Genomic DNA, 21,086 nt, shown 5'->3' with positions numbered 1-21,086 from the left:
GTTTGCACTCTCCTCTGTTTTGTCATGTGTTTTGCCCACACTGCTGTGTTTGCGCCGAACACAGCTAAAACTCCACCACGAGCATGGCCTCTAGTCTGACATGTAAACAGCATTTGGGAGGGGACATCCTCAAGGCTGATGCCTGGTGTGGAGACTTCCAGTGGGAGGGTTATTTTTGTGACCCAGTGGACCCTGATGTGGCAAGGTGCACGTGCATGCCTTCTGTTTCTGAGCCTTTTTTCTGTGCATTCTTTTCTATTAGACATGGGGATATGTTCAGGCATTACCTTTACTGAGTGTGGCTGAGCAGAGGATGGCTGGCTGGAATGCTGGAGTAGGGGTTTTTGCTTTGGGTCACAGGTTGAACTAAATGACCTTTTAGAATCCTGAGATTCTATGACACTATGGGGAGGGGTAGAGAGGTCAATATTTATGGCACTTAAATAATTCTAAAACAGATTGCTTTGGCAAAAGTTTATAAAATAACGCAAAGTATAACTATACTAATTTTTCTAAGCAAATAGTTTACTAGTCTTGCAAAATAGCACCTTAGATTTTCTCAGTTTCTGTCGTTACTTCAGTTCTATATACTGATAAAGGGTTACTCAGGGGAGTCAGATTTCAAATAAAGGCTGAAAGAAACCTGTCTATCATAGTGAAAATCAAAGCAGGGACATCTGCTCAGGCTGGTAAAATTCAATTCTTTCCCTAATTCTGAGTTTTGCACATCGAGCAAGGCAGAGGACAGCAGTATGGCTGAATGGGAAACCATGGTTCCTAACTTGCCTGTGGTTGCAGATAAGCCACCTTCTGTTTCCTGGGCTCAGATTCCTTGTTTTTTAAGGGAGGGAGATGAGTAAGATTGTTCCTTATTCTTTAGGAGATGGAGTTGAATAAAATTGGCCTTCCAATACTCTCATGTTCTAAGAATCTCCTGTCCAAGAGAAAGAGCACTTCTCTCTCTCTCTCTCTCTCTCTCTCTCTCTCTCTCTCTCTCTCTCTCTGTTCCTGCCTGAGTCTCTGCATATACGTATTTGGAGATTGCTGGCTTCTCCACTTTTTTAAAAGTGCGGTAGAAATATCTCTGAGGTGTGAGGAGGCTGCTATCCCAGATGCACTAGTGGGAAATGAGCAGAAAACAGTTCAGCCAGGCTTATACTTTTCCACATTACTGTATGCTTTACAATCAGGGGTGTCAAACCCATTTTCACCAGGGGCCGCATCAGCCTCATGGTTGTCTTCAAAGGGCCAAATGTAATTTTAGGGCTGTATAAATGTAACTACTCCTTAACAGTTAAGTGAGGGCTCAGCACTGCCGCCAGGTAGAAACAAGGTGCTGGGCTGAAAAAAATAAGGTGGAGGGCCGGATTCGAGCCCCGGGCCTTGCATTTGCCACCTATGCATACATTATTTCATTTCTTGTTGCAGTACCTCTAAGGAGTTGGTACTTACTGTTATCCCCATTATGCAGAAGAAGCTGAGATTTTTACAGTTAAGTGGCCAACCCAGATTCCTTCCAAGGCAGGACCCATATTTCCCACTTCACCTCTCACCCACCCTTACCACAACCCCCACTATGGTAAATTTGTAAAGTAAATCTCAACAATGATATTCTTCTTCTATTTTTTAAAATCAAGGGATTGGGGGTTAAAAATGTCTAGATAAATATCAAATTTTTCCATTCCAAAATGTCCGTGAAGCCTTCATCAGCCCTAACCTAGTGCTTGGGAACCTTCTGAGCTGGTGGTGGCCAATTGCTCATTTGTTTCCTGTACTCTTGAAAGAGCTACCGGCCATCTATTTTTAAATGAAATAAAACTAATTTCATTTTGAGAATTCTTTGGGACATTTCATGACATTCGTTGAGATAATTGGGGACGTCCTGGAGTGCCACAAAGCCAAGGTTGGGAATCTGTTCTAAGGACTGAAGAAGCAAATTAATTTTTCTTTCTGGTTTTCTTCAGATAGTTTTATGTGTAAAAACTCACTGTCCTGAGGCTTTCATTATGTATTTTGGCTTTCTTTTCCTTATTATCCTTTCTCTTCTTCTCTATTTACTGTGTAGATACCACTGCAGAGCTCATTAACGTATCTCTTAACCTAATTAGCTTTTTTCCAATGAAACAATGCCCCTCGTTGCCGTAATGTACAGGGTTTTGAGCCAGGAAGAAGGCTGTGACCTTCTGAACTGTTCCACTGTCAGGCTGAGCAAAGGTGACTCATGAAATACTTGTCGAGGTACAGGAAAAAACAGCTCAGCAAGACAGAGCCCTGTCTTAATAATAGAAAAATACATTTTCAAACAGTTTTGCTAGGTTTCTTTTGAAGACTGCTGATGATTTCCAAGGTATCTGACCGAACCTGACTGAATTCTGGAATAAGCAGAGCTGCAGCACGGGCAATCTATTTGCTCTCATCATAATGTGTTTATAGGCAAAACCAAAACAGTTCCTGGGGAAAATTAAGTGTAAATATCTAGTTCAGGGTGGCCCATTTAAAGCTTAAATTTCATGAAATTTACATATGACTGTCACATGACCTCTTAGATCTGCCATCTATCTGTTCACCTGTCAATGACAATTTCTTTGTTTCCTTCCAATCTTCTCAGTGGCTTCTTACTCTCCCTTTCATTTTTAATATTCAGTCAAACATTCATTCATTCATTCTTTTAGTCTGTTAGTACTGAGTAGACACCACTGAAAATCAACATTTTCATAAATACTTTTCCATTAGTCAGCTTCTCAAATTAGAAATCATTTCATGACTTCAGTTTCCTCATCTATTAAAATACAAAATTGCACAGGAGCTCTTCCATATATTTATTTATTCTATAATTTTTAGCCAACCCCCAATTCATGACATAAACGTTTACATCAATATATTATTTATCTAAGTGGGGAAAAATATGTTTGGCACAGCTCTTTATAAACAACTCTCCCTAATAACTATTCTTTTATTAACTGGCAACTGATGCAAGCCTGACCAGGAAATTTTGCCAGTGAAGGGCCCACAAACTTGATCCTCAGATGGTTTTAGTTTTATTTGCTTATTGTTTTATAATTCCAGGCATTGAGCTCACTGTTTAGAAGTCAAGGATTTAAGGCTTGGCTCTTAATACTTCCATCACTCAGTCAGAACTGGACTGGTGACCAGACTAGAAACAGATGGTAGCAGAGTCAGCTACTTGTCCACAATGTTCATTCTCCTCCTTTTTCCCTTTAGTAATAGAGAACTTGAGTTTGAGCTAAGAACTTGACTGCCCAACTGGGAGTTTGCATTCCCAGACTCCCTTGCAATGAAGTATGTCCCTGAGGCTCCATTTGAGCCAATGGGATGACAATTGAAGTGATGTGTGCCTCTCTGAGTCATCTTCTCAAAAATGAACCCACTTGCCATGCATTTCCCTCTCATTCTTTCTCCTGGCTGGAAAGTGGTGAACAACCTTGGAAATTGGTATTGAGGATGCCTGAGCTGCCCGCCAAGCACGAACCACTGTCTTACCTTATTTATGTCATTGTTTATCATTAATACTTTGTTATAATGGCTTAGCCTATACCCTACCTTACTTAGTTCTGGACTTAACTAAAGAAAGTAGCTCTAAGAAAAAGATTAGGTATTTTAAAAATAGCACTTACAGAGGAAGGTGAAGGGATGGTAGATTATACTGCCTTTCAAGTATATTCCAAAGAGAGGAGGGTATCAAAAAAAAATGGCGAAAAAATGATGAGACCCATTTAAGTATCTCTTTAAAGTCAGAGGCATCTTTTAGGCCAGTTGAGCCTTAAAATGCAAAGAAGACTCTTGATGTCAGAGGCAAAAACCTCTGATCAGGCATTTTATTTTGTTTTTCTCTTGCTATTATATTCTTACACCCATAGACTAAACAGAGACTCTGTAGCCAAGCAAAATTTAGTTCAAATTGAATCTTCACCACTGACTAGCTGTGATTTTGTGTGAGTCACTTAAACCACTGAACCTCGGTTTCCTTATCTATAAAAGGGAAATAGTTCTAGATGTATGCTTACAGAGTTATTGCAAAAATCAAAATAATAATAAGCTCAAGTGGTGCTTGGTTCAGAATGGACTCTCCTGAATAATAACTATTGTCCAAATATTGTCTTTCTTCCACTTGCAGCTCTGCAGTGTTGCTACTACTGATTCAGCTTCAATCTTGCTGGTGTTTTAGTTTCTGAGTGAACAGAATGAGTCCATAGGTCTTTCTGCAGAAGGCCCCGTTAGAGCAATGCCTGCAGTTAGCTCCTAACTCTCCATTTGCAGCCCAGGCAGGCAGAAAGCAGGTTCATGGCTCTTTGGTGTTTGCATTGTGTGGAGGTAAGCATGCTTTTACAGACATTTAGTAAGAGAATTGGGTAACTGGGAACACTGCGTGGGGTTTAGGATTTGGTAAAATTACCTGAACAGGTCAAGTTCCTATTGCAGTCTCATTTGCGAATGCAGAGCCTCAGCCTCTGTGCCCCACACTTACATGCTTTCTTCTCCTGATCCTTCTTTGAGGTTTATTTTTCAAATAATACTTACATAGCTCTCCAAACGCCTGCCTCAAAGGACCTTCAGCTTTTTGATGCACTTTGCTTCTGCATATTATGGTGCTCTCATTTGGAAATGGAAGAATTTTAAATGTATGTCGTGGAACGTCTGAATCCTCTTAATGTACTTTCTAGTTACCCTTGAAATGTTTCTGTGCGGGTTAAAGGGACTGCACGGTTTCTTCAGAATCAGAACCTGCTTTGTGCTGCAGTCAGAGGTTTTGACTGGGGTGACCTCCTCAGGAATCCAAAGTGGGGAGCTGAAACAAAGGACTATGCTTCTCATAATGCCGAATTTGCCCAAATATATCCCTCTTGTCATTCAAGCACAAATAAACCCCAGTTAAAGCAAATAAAAGAGCTAAACAGGTTGTAAAGACATTATGCATGACCTGTGTGTTCAAAGCTCTTCTAAGTCAGTGGCTGCATGGGATTTCCATATTTTTAAAAAAATGCATGCATTGTATTTGAGATTTTTATGATGGTGATATATTTATTCCAACTGAATGTATGCTAGTTTCACTCTTAAAACAACAAGTATTATTTATTAAATGTCTCTTATCATCCAGATAAGACCCAGGGTTTGGGGCTTTACATTTGCTAATCCTTAAAGTTAATACTACAATTGTGCCCATTTTAAAGGCAAAGTGGGGCCTGGAGCACAGGGTTACACAGACAGTGAGGGGCTGAGTGAAGATTCAGACCCGGGACTGACAGTCCCTGCTATCCCCAATATTTCTCACTCCTTCTCAGATTGGGGACTTTACTGGGATTGGGCAGTTCCACTTTAAAAAAACAAAACAAAACTGAAATTCATGTCTCAGAATTAACTCAGGTGGAGACCAATCACATTTTTCCTTTGTCATACTGGAAACTCACAGCTTTGACAGATACTGTGATCTTGAAACAAAAATAGGAGATATTTTGTAAAGAAGCTTAAGGGAATTTAGTGCAAATTCAGATTATTTAAAAACCGTATCTTTCAGTGATAGCCTGAGTACCCCAGATATGTAAAAGGTGTCAGTTTCCCTTAATTCTTGGAGGGCAGAAAAAACAAGTTTGTCAAACTAGTTCCTCTCCTCTATACCCGAAGATCAATCTACAGCCCCTCAAACAATATATCTTCAGAGAAAGAAGGCCTGGGGACCCTAGGGGAGGGTTTCCATCCAGCAGTAGTAGAGCCAGTGGGTGCCTCCCTGCCCCCCCGCCCCGCCCCGCCCAGGGAGCCAGGAAGCTTGTCGGCACCCCGGCTCAGTTTTCACTTAAGTTCCTCCTCATGGCCGTTTAGCAGACAGTGTGTAATTTGGGACAATTACTTTGCTGATGTCTCTTATCTTCCCTCTTCACCCTCCCCCAGACTCCCACTGTACCCACCCTCCTTCCCATTTTCATTTTTCAGATAAAGCAATAGACAAAACCTGAGAGTGGGCCAAGCGCACTTGGCTTGGAGGCCAAACCAGGTTGCCATAACCAGGAGAGCAAGGCCCACCTGACAGGACCAAAGGAAACACTCAGCCCCGAGAGAATGGGTGCTGACAGGTAAATGGGGCTGAAGAGGTTCACGGCTGGGGGCTGCAAGTCTCCAATCTGCTAGCACAGACACTGTCTCCTACAATTGAGCAGTATGTGAAAGAGCAATAAAGAGAACACCTTGTCATTTGTGGTTTAAAAAGAACCTATTATAATTTTAGGGGAGAAAATTCCTATGCAGAAGATACCTTTAAAAACAATTATGTATGAATTTTATAATATTTTAAAATAGTTAACATATATGACATCCCTCGTAGAGAAAGAGAAACTAAAGATTTAGAGGACTATCAATATTGTAAAGATATTAAAAAACATTATTACAGTCATACCCAGATTATAACCATTTTATCTCAAGTTTCCTTATCCAAATATAAGTTTCTATTCACTGAAGAGACATCACATTTAATAATGGTAATGGTTTGACACATGAAGCTTTGTACTATTTTCAAAGAACTTTTCTATAATTTATATCGTTCTATTGGATCCCTCACAACTTTGTGAGTGAGACATCATTATGTTCATTTCTTAAATAGGAAAACTGAGGTTCAGGTGGCTTTCTGAAGATCACAAAATCAGTAATTAGCACACCTAGGGCACCCTTCTTCTGGTCTGTTTCTGTGCATTCAGTAATAATAACCATTGTTAGTCATGCTGAATGGGACTGGAACATTTTAAAATAATATTTATCAATGTCTACAACCTTCTCTGTCATAAAAAATATAACAAAGTGTGCAGTGTCTTTTCATATATACTGCATACTTACAAGCCCCCACCGTGGGTTGCCAAGCCTTGATGCTGGGTGGACTGCCTGACTTTCTCGATGACTGTGCTATCTTACATATGATATTATTGAGTATGGTTCATCTACCCAAGGCATTGTTGGAACAGTAAACTAATTGTAAACTGATGTGTCTTCTCCTCTCTGCACAAGAACAAATGTGGCCCAAGGTCAGGTTAAAGCCTAGAGTTTTGGTGTGGAAACCCAGAGGACAGGGAGGTTGGTGCTGCCTTTGAGCAATGGGCAAGCTTCCTGGAGCAAGTAAGGTTTGAACTGGGGGTGGAAGTGTAGAAGATAGACAGTTGTAAGTAAGGAAAGACACTTCTGACCATTAGACTTGAAGGCCTATAGTTGAACAAATCAATTATCAGATATTTGATTTAAATATTTCAATTATGTCAAGCCAGCTCTTTTAGGTATTTATTTTCATTCATAAGACAGAAATGCTTACCAAAAAGTAAGGCAAAAACAATTAAAAGAATATGTGGTTAATTGGTATTACCCAAATAATTATTTCTCTAAACTGCTATTTTAAATGTATGTTATAGAAATACAGTTTACTGATATGTTTATGATAAGGCTATCTCTAATATGCATGATAGTGTAGAAAGTTAAAAATAAGTAGATTTTACTCACATTAAGTATCAGTTGTGGGTGATTTAGGTGAAAATGTTCTCTAGAGTCCTATCTACTGAGTCCTGTTCTTTTACCATTGGCATCTTCACAATGCCTGTTCCTAGTAAAGAACATTGGCTACACACACACAAATGCACTTATATGTCAGTTGCTTCCCACTTCCTCAAAATAGTTTCCTTGATCTTTGTATTGTTTATACTTTAACATTTCTCTTCTAAAGTCAGCATATTTAAGAAAAGACTATTTCAATGGCTTATGTTTTCTATGCCTCTATATAAAGCACCATATCTGGTTTGAAATTGAAGCAGAGGAAGCAAGTACTGATATGATGACCACCCTATGGGCATATGATGGTCCACCAACTAGATCCATTAATCTGAGAACCACAAACTACCTCCTCATTCTGGCCTTGATGATTTCTATTCATCTTCCTCATCTCCCATAATTACATACAATGAGTATTTTGCCTTGCCTCTTAGATCCAGTCTTTAAATTGCTACCGGGGTTTCTTTCCCTGAATGATGTCACAGTTCTTCCTCCAAACTCTTTTAGGCCCCCATCATTCATGGAATAAAATTTCTCTCTCTTTTTGCACAGAGGGAACACTCCATAAATGAACCTTGGAGTGTCTCACACACAGTCCTTCTCACCACTCCCCTAATGTGCCCCAACCCTTCTGCCAAACTCATCCTTCAAGCCAGCCAGGTGAAATCTCACTCTTAGCCAGGAATGTTCTTCTTCACCTTGTTCTGAGTAGGTGTTTTTCCTCACTCTGTTCTGAACACAGTAATCCTATTCTGTCTTTCTTTTTAAAAATACTTTATTTATTTATTTTTAGAGAAAGGGGAAGAGAGGAAGAAAGAGAAGGAGAGAAACCCTGATGTGAGAGAGAAACATTCATTGGTTGCCTCTTGTATGAGCCCAACCAGGGACTGAACCTGCAATCCAGAATCGAACCTGCCACCTTTCACTTTGTGAAACAACTCCCTACCAACTGAGCCACCCTAGTCACAGCACACTAATCCCATTCTTTCTTGAAAATAAGATAAAAAATCTCTAATGAAGAAGAGTTTATTAAAATGGGAATTTTTTTCCTTTGAAAACACAAGAATTTTTATCATGAATTTGTTTTCTTATTTTTTGTTGAGATACAATTGACATGTAACATTATATTACTCTCCTGTCTTGTCTAATTCTAAGAATTATTGTTCTTCAGCATCTCCTTACCATCCTTCCCTACCTCCTGAGCGCTCTAGTCACAATAACTTACTTGATGGTCTCATAGTATTGCTTTTGGAGTTTTACTTTTTAAATTTTATTCTGGCTTGTATTATCATGAATTAAATAATTCATGATAATTCATGATAATGAATTATTTACCCAACTAAATTATAAGTATCTCAAAGACAGGGATCATGTCTTATTTATTTTTCCAAATTCAAAGTTGTAAGGGGAACAAAGGGAAGAGAAAAAATGGGACAACTGTAATAGCATAATCAGTAAAGTATACTTTAAAAATTTTTTAAAAACAGTCATATTTAACTCTGTATTTTTGCTTTACAGACTGAGATTTTGATGCTTTTGAATGTATATATGTATACATATAAAATTCTTAATTTAATAACTAGAAAACCACACCTAGATAAATAGCAGAGTACCTACAAAGCAAACATCCAATAAATGTTTGTTGATTGGAATGTTGGCTGAATTACACATTTACAAAATGAATTATTGTGAGAGAGCATTCTTTATTCTTTCTTAGTTCAGCTACAGCAAGCTGGGAAAGATCAAATAAAACGGTTGATTAAGGTGTCTCCCATTATTTCTTTAATATTTCTGCATTGCCAACTACAAACTCATGAAAAGAGTTTCTTGCCTTCAGGAAACTGACATTGCTTTTGCATAGGCAGTTCCATTAATATTTTAAAAACTACACACCTGTAAGTCCCCACTGAGAGATTAGGAAATTTCAGTTTTGGTTGTCCAAGTCTTTGAGGTTCTAGAAGACTGTGTAGCCTAGTGTATCCACATAAATCTTCTAAACATCCTTGCCAATGATAATGAAAAACTTACATTTATGAGTGCTGTAGCATTTATAGAGTGTTTTCCCATGTAGTATTTTCAAATCCTCCCAGAAAACTTTATGAGAAGTTTTAACCTCATTTTCAGATAAAGAAACAAATGTGTTTAAGTGTGTTGCCAAAGGTCATGCAGCAAGGATGCAGCAGAATTGAAACTGGAACCTGGGTACTTTGACTCCAAACCCAGTCCTCTCCATGGCATCATGCAGAAATAAAGCAAGGACTGGGTCCCTGGAGACTTAGAAAGAGAAAACCAGAGGCTACACAGCCAAGCTGGTTAAAAATACAATGAGACACCTGAGAAAATGCTGTCTGCCCTTGCCAGGCTTTTGGGGATAAAGAGTAACATTCCCAAGCAACAGGAGAAGTGTCAGAGCAAGAAAGCAATACAGAAGCATTCAAGAGGCCAAGACAAATCCAGAATCTCCAAGATGGTGATTAAGAAAAACAAACAAAACAAAACAAAAAACAAGGAAACTATGACCTTATCCTAAACTGCTTTGCACCTGGAGGGAAGTTTGGGTCACTACCTAATTCCAAAGAAGATTTAGTAAGATCAGAACATAGCTTCCGTATTCCCTGCACTTTGCTCAGTGCCTAGCATTAGAGGACAGGTATCATTAAGTGCACTCTGTAAGTGTAGGATTGAACTCATATCATTGAAGTTAGTGTAGGGAAGCTATGCATGGGCAAGCCTAAATGTTTTAGCCATTTCAGCCCAGAGAGGCCAAAGCCGAGAGAGAGACACAGCAACAAAATCTATAAATTACAACTAGTGTGGTTAATGTAAACATGTTCACAAAATCCTGAAAAATAAAAGAACGAGAGGGAATCTTTTGGAAGTTGAGTAAGATGAATATGAACGCCATAAGAAGTAATCTGTTTATCTCTTCGGGTATGGCTAGTGAAAACATAAGCAAAATGTTTCAAGATTTGACCAAACCGGTAAATTACAGGGTAAGGGGTTCCTAACAGAAATCTGGCTGATTCAAACCTTTCAGATGTGTTTATTACTTCATTCAACCCATATTTTTGAGTGTGTACTATGTCAGACCTACACAGTATGCTAGTAATGCCACAGTGAATGAAAACCATAATTCTGTCTCTTGGAGCTTGCATAAGGATGATGGACTCATTGATATGTCCTTAGGGCCCTGGCTAGACCTTGGGTTTGATCTTCAATTGCAGCTTCATTAGGTCTTAACCTTCCCTTTTCTGCAAATTTAGAGCAAAAAAGCAGAGAGCTGTCGATACTGAGTGGAGGGATTTAGTACCAAATAAGCGATTATGAATTTTTCTCAGTAGTACAGAAACAGACAACAAATGACCTGAGACCCCTGTGACATCCAGCAATGAAATTTCATTTTAAATTTAATCAAATGCTCTGTTGTTTTTCAAGCTGTCTAATACAATCTGACTTGCAAATACACTTATTAAGTGGGTATTATGGTAGGAAATGTAGTACAATAATAGAATATCTCTTGCCTTTTTCTGCACATGTATTATATACCAAACATGTCTTAAGTATTTTATTTGCAGTTAATCCTCAAAAAAATTTAACAAGATAGTTTTTATTATTACCACAGTCTTGATGAGGAGAAAACTGAAGCTCTAGGTGGTTCTTTAATTCAAGGTCTATCTTACCCAAAGTTAGGTAGGTAAGTAAATGCTAAAGTTCGGGTTTAAAACTAGTTGTTGTCTGATTCCAGAGTCCATGTTAACTAGTTGCAATGTTGTCTCTAAGTGCCTGTTTCCAGTGATCTTAGTCTTCTATGACAGAAAGACGTAAAATGCCATTTCCGTATTAGTGATAACTCAGCAAGAAGAACAGGCAATAGGTTGCTATGGGGACATATAGGAAATCACTTCATCCAGCTGTGAGGGCCAGAGGAGGCAAATGCTCAGCCAAGTCCTGAAAGATGTGCTGGCATTAACCTAGTAAAGAGTAGAAGGAAGGACAATCCAGGAAGAGGGAACAGTACATGCAAAGATCCGGAGGCAGTTCTGGGGAAGTGCAAGTATGGAAGCCATGATCTTCAGTAACCATCCACCCACCATGCGGCACACTCATAAGCTGCAAAATGTTGACAACTGACCTCACCCCTGCTGGGATACAGCATGAAGGTACATGAGGATTCTGGTCACGCTTGTGAAATCTGATTCAACGTTAGTGGAAAACACTGTGCTCTATGCAGAATCACTGCACAGAAGTCTGGTTCTGGTCACCACAGGGCAGTGCAGCCTGGGAGGGCAGCATGTTGACAAACAGCCAGCGTGGGCTCAGCTGTGGTCATTCTTCTATCTGTGCCTGCCTGACAGGTGGTGATGGGCTGTTCCTTCTTTGCCACCAGATGCTGCTGGAATTCTCAGACTTTGGTTCTACATCAAAGCATACATTTGGATGAAGGAAAAGAGACTGAGTAACCCCAAAGAGCCAATTCTACGCTGGCAGGCCAAATGATGCAAAATCCAGACTGTGGAAGGCAAAGCCATTGGATTTGAGATAAAACCATGAAGGAAAGGAAGTCAAGTTTTTACATTCTATCATAGTATCTATTTTGTAACATCTTCCCTGGAGCTATTATTTCAGAACCCCCATTAGTTTTAAAGTAATGGAGACACCATGTCATTGATTAGTATAGCTTCACGCATTCATTACTCCAGCTTAGGGGGAGGGGGGAATGAAAAGGCTTCAAAAACAGAGACCTGGATTCAAGCCTTGGCCCTAGGACTTACTAGCTGTGTGGCCTTGGGCAGTTGCTTATCCTTATCTTTAGAATAATGATAATAATGGAGACTTTGAATGACAGCCGTGAGGATTAAAGATATAATGTATGTAAAGCACCCAGTCTGCCCCTCAGTAGGCATTCAACAAATGGTAATTATTATTATTATGATTGTATTGATATTTAAAGGAGAGCTTTTCAGTGACTTGAATTTTGACGAATGTGGTGAGTCTGCGGCTGTTGGAGATGGATTTTTTGTGTGTGATTATTATTTTCTGAATCAAACAATAGTTTAAATTCACTAAGTATTCTCACCATTTAAAGGAATTCTATAGTTAAAACTATATTTCTGAGGTAAGAAATGTGCAGCCATTATCTGATCTGTATCAGTAAATTTATAAAAACAGGAGGAAAACCTGTTGAAGTTGGGATTCCCAGGAAAAATCTAGCTCATAATGTTTTCAGGAAAGGAGACCCTAGTAATTAATGATTGTAATACCCTGAAGCTTTATTGCTCCTGATTGACCAAGCGCTCTGGTACTCCAGTGTGAAAACACAAGCTCACCCATTGTCAGGAAAGAGGGCATGTGCTACTCTCTTTCTAAAATTGAATAGACTGGATATCCACGTTTGATCTGTGCAGTTCTCTGTCAGTGCTGAAGCAGAGCATTCCGGAGAGGCATGCTTGTGGAAAGACCTCTGGGCTAACAATCAGAAGACTTGAGTTTTAATTCTGACTCTGTACCAGCTAGTTATAACAACTTGGGCACAAAAAAGTAAAATAGAAAGTTATCACCTCGTTGGACTCGAGCGGCGTGGGGGGGGGGGTATTCGTGGAGGGGGGGAGAAGTGAAGTGTAATAAACCTTATTCTCCTAGCGTCTGCATTCATTTGTGGCTACAAGGTTAGACAGTTCTGAAAGTTTAATTAAAGCTTTTAGGCTTATCCATAAAACTTAGTGATTATTTGGCAATCCCTTTACTTTATATCTCGAAAAAAATACAGAGTTTTAATTCTCAAGCATTAAGTGTGATACTCATTAAACTGTTCCCTTTTGATAAATACATTTTAGGTTATAGCAAACATTATTGCGGGGGAGCAGTGTGCTATCTTGGCATTTTAACTTTAGAACCCTAGTATATTACCAGAAGATTTAACAGCTACCAACAAGAGTCTTAAAGCAATCTTGTTCAATTATGAAATTATAAAAACAAAAGCATACTTTACATAAAAATAAATTTTCCAAGGTCATATAAGTATTTCATTAGTTAAATGAGCTTAAGAGCTTCATTTGCAGAAACATAAATCACTTACCTTATTTTAAACCATCTATATTTCCCCTAATGGTGTTTACTAAGTCAGAAAGGCATTTATTTAAAGTAAGTAGAGTAACTTGTACATTGATTAAACTGTCTATCTGCTTAGGTAGATCGTAGAACTGCAATTTAGCATGCAGAGTTGAAGAGAGCATCAATTAAAGGTACAGCTAGGCTGAGTCAGCTGCTCATCAGAGGAGATGGGATTAAAGATCAGTTAAAAATGTAAACCCACCCCCAAGTATGCAAAACCTAAATGCAATAATATAATGAAAGCACAAAATCAAACCAATTGAGATAAAAATGAAGCACTTACCTAGTATGATCACCTGAAAAGTGTGGCAAACTCCTGCAGATTGTAGGAATTCATATTGCAAAGTACTCAGCAATACTTCTGTGTAGTTCTGCACAAAGGCCACAGAATCCTGCAATATCTTGCAAAGCACTCCACAGGTATCCAATACTTTTGAACTGATATCATTCTACCTTCCTAAGTGGGTCCAATCACATAACCACTGGTCTTCAAGTGATGAAAAGGTAAGCCCTGGAGAAATGGAGGATTGATTTTCAGTTTTGAGGATGGACTAGAGATCAAAAATCTACTTACTACTCAGAGGTACCCTGGATACCAAAAAAAAAAAAAATACAAATAAAGAATGCCCCTTTGATTATTTTTAAAATGTATTTGCTTCTTAAAAAGGACAGAATCCCCCAACCTCCCAACCCATATTTTAATAACCCAACAATGGAAGAGAAATATTTGACAGAGGGTGTATTAGATGTTGATGATCTCCAACTGCTTCCAAGTCTGCATAAATAAAACTCCAATAAATCCCTACACAATGAACGTACTGAATGGGGCTCTATTTATCTGCTGCTGAAGGATAAAGGGCCAAGCCAATCCTCCTGACAGTTAAGTCTGTAGTTTCCAACATATCACTGAGATCACTCACCAACTACCACAGGACAGGCTGATGTGCTCAACAAAAATTAGGTTTCAGATCAATTCATTGCTGAAACCCAATTTAAGGAGCGCTCAGTTTGCACAGTTTTGGTCGATCAAATTCAGAGATGGGATTCGATTCATATTTCAGTAATGAAGATCAGGGCTGGGAACTGATATATTGAAAGGTGTATTTTTCCATTTCTTCTCCACATAAAATATTCACGGATGCCATGTTCTACAGTGTACTCTGACACTATAACAGCTGCCAAAAACCTGGTACCTGAGGCCGTTTTTACATCAATAAATTATCGAAGGTTACATCTGTAGCAAGATAGCTTTATTTGGCTACACAAGTAATACCAAAGTATGTAACACAGTTATCCCTGCTTTTGTTCCCTTGACAGTGGACTATTGTTACAGTCATGAGCAAAGCATGCTGGGAAGCTCCGACCAAGATGTAAGGATAAAAAATACTTGCCTCTGTGCTCTGTGGAGGCAGTATGATGCTGGGGAAAGGTCATAATTTGGAGTCAAACATAAGGAGCTGTGAGAAAATAACCAGATTATTTCACCTCTCTGAAACACAGTTTGTCCATTGTCAAAATAGGGATGCAGCCAGTTAATGTTTTTCAGGGTATTACCTTCTAAGAATGTATCATATAGTTCTGAAACACCAAAGTGCTTCTCTACTTTTAGCAAAATTGACTGAGTGTAGAAATTCAATTTTCTGGAGTTCTCAAGATGTTTTCACAAATGAAAGATTCTTTCCTTTGCCATTCTGTCTCTTTTTCTTATTATCTCTTAAAACTCTGGATAGCTACTTCCTCGTCTGCCCAGAGGAATATCCTGAATACTGAGGAATGTCCCCAATAAAACCACTAACCCAGAAGTGAAATTGCTGGGTCACATGATAGATCTATTTTAACTTTTCGAGGAATCTTCATACTGTTTTCCATAGTGGCTGCACCAATTTGCTTATATGTAGAAACTAAAAACACAAAACAAATGAACAAACAAAACAAAAATAGACTCATAGAAACAGAGACCAAAGGGATGGTTGCAAGAGGGGAGGAGGAGTGGGGCGGGTGAGAAGGTGAAGGACCATATAGTTGATAATATTGTTGTAAGTTTACACAGTGACAGATAATTGCTACAATTAGTGGAGTGTTCATATTGTAATGTACACAAATATTGAATCACTGTATTTAATAACTAAAACTAATATAACTAATATAATATTATATACTGACTATAGAAGTTTAAAAGAATAAAATTAATCATAGAAGGGAAAAAAATTCCAATTGCTCCAAACTGAGGCAGAATGTGTTAGACTCTCCCAAAACACACATGAGACTCCTTATAAGATAAACAGTTTTGCAAATTGGATTCACTCATTTGAGTCTTTCAGATACTTATTTTTACCAAATTTTCAAAAAGCAATAACTAAATGCATTGGTTCTGTTGTTTGCCAGATATGATTCTAGTCTCTTTGCAGACATTGTAGCTAATCTTTACAAATTGGGCACTCTTAAACTGAGTTTATAGATGTTGACATTGAAGCTCAGAGAGGATACCTGGCTTGCCCATGTCTAGAAGACTAAGGAATATGAATCTAGTTCAGTGCAGCCTAAAAGTTAGCTCTTTCCACTACACACTGCTTACATCAATTAGTGAGTAGATACTGCAGGATAGTAAGTCAAGAAATCCTCAACATTGCTTACTTACCCACTGATCCCCTTTGTTGAACACATTGCCCTGATCCCACCCAGTAGGTTAAAGGGGAGGAAGCAACAAAAGAGTTTGACCTGGTTGCCAAGAAAACTATCCTCTCGGTATCTAAGAGAGGAAGCACAATGAATGAACCTACCAGGCTCTTGTAGCCCAGCCTTGCATTAGCAACAGGAAGTACAGCTTTTTATCCCCCCGCTGACATTTCAAGGAAGGCACCACTGCAGGAATATAGTTCCTGCATAATGTACAGTGATATCTGACATGCACAGGATGACCCCAAATTTGAGTTCGGATAACAGAGCACCCCTGGCTCTTTTCCCTGCCAGGCAGAGGTGGTACCATTTAGGGGCAAGGTCTATAGTGACTCAGAAACAGCTTAAACCCTGGGGAATTCCAGGAGGGAAGTACACAAAAGCCACCATTTTTCAGGAGCCGAGTGTTTTGTTTGCCTAGAAGATAGCATCTTGGAAAGCTCTCCTCCTCACGCCCATCATCCCAGAGGGTGCGCCCTGAGTTCCATCCTCCTAAATGAGGAGGCCAAGTTCTGACTCACTTGAGTACAGCGCCATGGTTTCCAGCATGCCTCCCACTCGGTTACCACCTCAGGAGTCTGGAAAACACATCTCAAGGCAGTGTGGCCTGGGGCTAACAAAGGCAGCCTCCACAGTAGCACATCTCCTTTTTCACTGCCAACTTGTCCAGTGTTCGACTTAAGTGGAAATGGCTGCTCATTGGCTAAGTCCATTAGTGAAAAATGTTTCGACGTTTCCATTTAACAACTTGGAATGTCCTTTGGAGAAGGCCAAATTAATGTGATTTTTACCTTAAGAAGCTTAGAAACATAGCTGCCGCTAACTCAATAATTACATTGTACTGGCAGCAACAATTCAATATTTTTTTCTCGCCTGAGGGTTACAACACATTTGCACCATGGGGAAGCTTTTTCTCTTTACATCTCAAAACTGTACCACAAACTCTTCCTTTATTCATAACAGCGAGATCTCCAGCTGAGATAGGCACTTTTGTATTGCTCTAGATGACAGTTTTCTGTGTTCTTTCCAAGCACAGGGGGTTTAATAAACATATCTGGCAGGCCTTCCATAGCTGGAGGGCCCAGGATGACACTGTGTGCAAACAATATGCTCGCACTGGAGGGAAACAAGTTTATTCAATTATTCAGTTAATAGATTACAGTCAAGATACTTGTTATCCTACAATGAAAAATGGGGCAAGAACTCCAAGAATTAGGGTAGGTCTCAGGATTAGTAACAGCAGGCAATATGGCATATACAGCTCTGGAAGGTCTGGCCAAATGCATGAAACATAACTACCAACCATCTGAACACACACAGACAAACTGCTCAAACACAGGCACACACACAGACACACACACAGACAGATATGCATGCACTTGTGACAGTACCTACCAAAGGGAGACTCAAACTCTCATAACCAAACAGTATAAAGGCCTTCAAAACTCATTAAGTACTTTAATATATTTTAGCTCTGAGTTTGGAGCATGGGTGGGAGGAGGAGGTTGATGTCTAAAGAACAGTTCTATGAGCAGTTGGCTCTGTGCTCTGTTCTGGTACAATTCAATGAAAATTCAGGAAAGAGATGTTCATAGAACTTTCTCTGTGAAAACTGAAAAAAATTTTGCAGTGTTTTGAGTAGCTCCTCCTGCTCTGGGATGAGAACTTTCCTCAATGCAGAGCATTTTAGAATATTCCCATGCCAGAACTTCTCATTCAGAAGCAATTTTTGGTTTCAGGGTGAAGTTTGTCTAGTTTGTTTGGTACATTAAAATATCCTTAACAAGAAATGAACCACTACACTTAAACATGTGGTTTAAGATACAGAGAGCACTTGCCTTTCTGTGGGGTGTTGCTATGTTATGTTGATAGACTCACTCAGGAGACAGTGGAAGAAATAAGGCTGGAAAGTTACTTTGGAAGAAAAGTAGGAAGGATATTGGTATTTGGTAAGGAAATTCTGATTTTATGTAATGCAAAATGAAGAGTCATTGAGGTTTTTGTGCTGAAGAGTCATTTTCCTTGTCCTATTCCAGCTGTACCATTTTAAAGTCCTGGCTTTAGTTTAGAGTTTGTAGAATTAAAGATTTGGGATGCAGTTCAAACGTGTTGGAAGTAGTCTCTACAAAATGGTAATGTGATCAACATTCCAGGAAGTACAGAAGTAGCTATTTACAGTACAGATCAGTAGTGGAGCAATTCTTTAAGTGTTCCAGCGTGGAGCTATTATTCTGAAAGCCTTCTTACCTCTGAAGATACAGATGGTGAGTCTCAAGAAAGTCCAACTATTGTTAATATAACAAGAATGGTTTGTGTGACATCAATGTAACCTGGCAACCAAGGAGAGTGGACTGGAATGCACATGCGTGAACATTGATGACTTCACCGTACTAGTCAGTGGGAGTAGTAGACACTGTTGAGTGAGCATGTGTATTGTGTGGCTGTTGCATTCAAAATGAGTGAGTAGAGCAACAAATCTGCATCAAATTTTGCATTAAGCTTGAACATTCCTCTGTGGAAACTATTAGGAAGATTCAGAAGGCTGCAGCTATGGGCCACTAGTGATTGGCAGCTTCATTATGACTCCACACCTGCTCATGCATTACATCTCATGCAGAGTGTTTTGGAGAAACATCAACTCATGCAGGTGACTCAGCCCCACTAAAGCCCAGATTTGATGCTCTGCTACTTCTAGCTTCTTCCAAAACTAAAATCACCTTTGAAAGGGAAGAGATTTCAGACCATTAATGAGATTAAGGAAAATTTGACAGGGCAGCTGATAGAGATTAGGAGAACTGTGTGAGGTCCCAAGGTGCCTATTTTGAAGGGGACTGAGACATCATTGTCCTTTGTACAATGTTTCTTGTATCTTGTATCTTCTCCTATAAATATCTCTATTTTTCATATTACATAGCTAGATACCTTCTAGACAGACCTCCTATACCCCTCAGTTATGCTGTAAATTTGAGCTTGAGATAAGGGTATTTTGACTATACTGTGCAGCTGAAGAGGCCATCTCCATTTTACTGAATGGAAAATAAAACCAATAAAAATATTGGAAAGTTTTCCAAAAGTGACTAAGGATTGCTAAGACAGAAAATACATTTCCAAGAGTAAAATCTGTAGATTCTTTTAGGATAGATTGGCACGTCTTTAGCTTTTTTCCTCTGTGAGTTTTAGCCAGGTGGGAGGGTAGACATATGATTCTTCCAGAAAGACAGTGGGCATAGGAAATTAAGCAGATGGCGTGTTTTAGTTGCTAAGGAAGCTAGCCAAGGCAAGAGCCTGAAGTTGAAAATCAGCTCCCCTCCACACTCTTTCTCAAGGACAGAATTGTTCCTAAGTTCATGGTTGTCTCCCAACAAATGAATCAAGATGGCTTTTCATCTGCCTGTCAGTTGAGACTTTGCTCTGGCTCTTTCAGCTGGAGTTACTAACGTTCTCTACAGCCAGCTCAGCCAGTCCTCCTCCCACCCCCTGACTAGTCCCTGGACCAAACCAAAATAGGACAAGCCTTGGCCTGTCCAGGAGGCTGGCTCTAATTAGGGGGTGAGGGCAGCATGGCCGGGCTGGAAACAAATGCTGCAGATACCTTTTCCAAGAATGGCAGACAATGTTTTAAACTAAGTGCATATGTGCAAGGTCAAGGTTCATGTTTGGATGTGCATATGTGTGAGGGGCTAAGCCTGAATAGGCAGTTCAAATGAGTTACCCAAAGATGAAGTAGAAATAGGTATGCAGAGGTGGAGTTATCAGGCATGTAGAGAGAGGTAAAACAAAAGGGTAAGTGTGAGAGAAGTCTGGTACATTATGAGCCAAAGACTATTGCCTCTTACTTTCACTTGGACTTCAGGCCAAGGCTACCAGGTGGTCAGTGGCTTTCAAAGAGGCCAAAGGAAAAGAACAGAGCCCAGGTGACCAACTGGTGGGACCTAATTTTAGTCTTGTTAGTATGGATCTGCTTTCTGGCTTGTCTACCAAGAGCCTTGGCACACATCTGGCCTTGGAGTTCCAGGCTTTTCTGGTCTTCATCACCTTGGCCATGCCTTCAGCTCCTATTCTCTTGGAAATGGGACTCTATCCTGGGTCTCAGAGCCCTTGGTTGGAGCCCAGGTGATTTTCTTCCTATACCTTCTAGGGGTTGGCCCCAGTGACTCATTGCTTGGGTCTTCTCTTCATGCCATCTGTTTTAAGTAGGCTAATGTCCTGAAAGTGTGTTGTCATCCAAATAACTTTGAATGACAACTTTTCTTAAATTAAGACTCTAATTTTGATTTTTACCCATCGAATTATACCTGCTAGAGTACTGTCCCTTGATTAGATAATGACTCGGTTCATACTATCTACTGGGGAAACTGAAGTCCCTTAAGGAGCCAGTCTTATTGCTCATTAGCTCCCCCAGCTTCCTCCTATTGCTGTTAGCTTCCTCCTTCTCCCTTATGTGGAGGGTAATTGAAGTCTCATCCTCTCTTATGCTTGAAACTGCCCCAGTTACGACAGTGTTTCCTATATGCTTCTGGCTGTTTTAGTATGAAAAACATAGTTAACTTACTTCCCATCCACAGAGAGTCTTTAGTCATCCCACAGAGGGAAGAGTGCATAAATTATAGAATATATAAAAGTGCTTTGTAGATCAAAAAAGTCTATATAACCATTAATATTATTAACAGTGTGGGAAAGAAGACTAATATACATGAAAGAAGTACACCATATTCATGATCTCATTTAGCTTACATCTTATAAGAACACTAGAAAGTAGTTAC

At 39.5% G+C, this 21,086-nt stretch overlaps 1 long non-coding RNA gene across 1 annotated transcript in view; it reads right to left on the bottom strand.

Annotated features, from left to right (window-relative positions):
* Positions 1-14,027, bottom strand: part of LOC123826788 — a 31,654-nt gene extending 17,627 nt beyond the window's left edge. The window contains exon 1 of the long non-coding RNA XR_006787129.1: positions 13,931-14,027. This is a non-coding gene — a long non-coding RNA (uncharacterized LOC123826788). The remainder of the gene's footprint in view (positions 1-13,930) is intronic.
* Positions 14,028-21,086: the final 7,059 nt, after the last annotated feature.

The sequence above is a fragment of the Phyllostomus hastatus genome, unplaced genomic scaffold (genome assembly GCF_019186645.2).
Source record: "Phyllostomus hastatus isolate PE091 unplaced genomic scaffold, TTU_PhHast_1.1 phas_contig_86, whole genome shotgun sequence".
NCBI classification, from domain to species: domain Eukaryota; kingdom Metazoa; phylum Chordata; class Mammalia; order Chiroptera; family Phyllostomidae; genus Phyllostomus; species Phyllostomus hastatus.
Note: the sequence above shows the minus strand (reverse complement) of the source record. Positions and strands in the feature narration are given on the sequence as shown.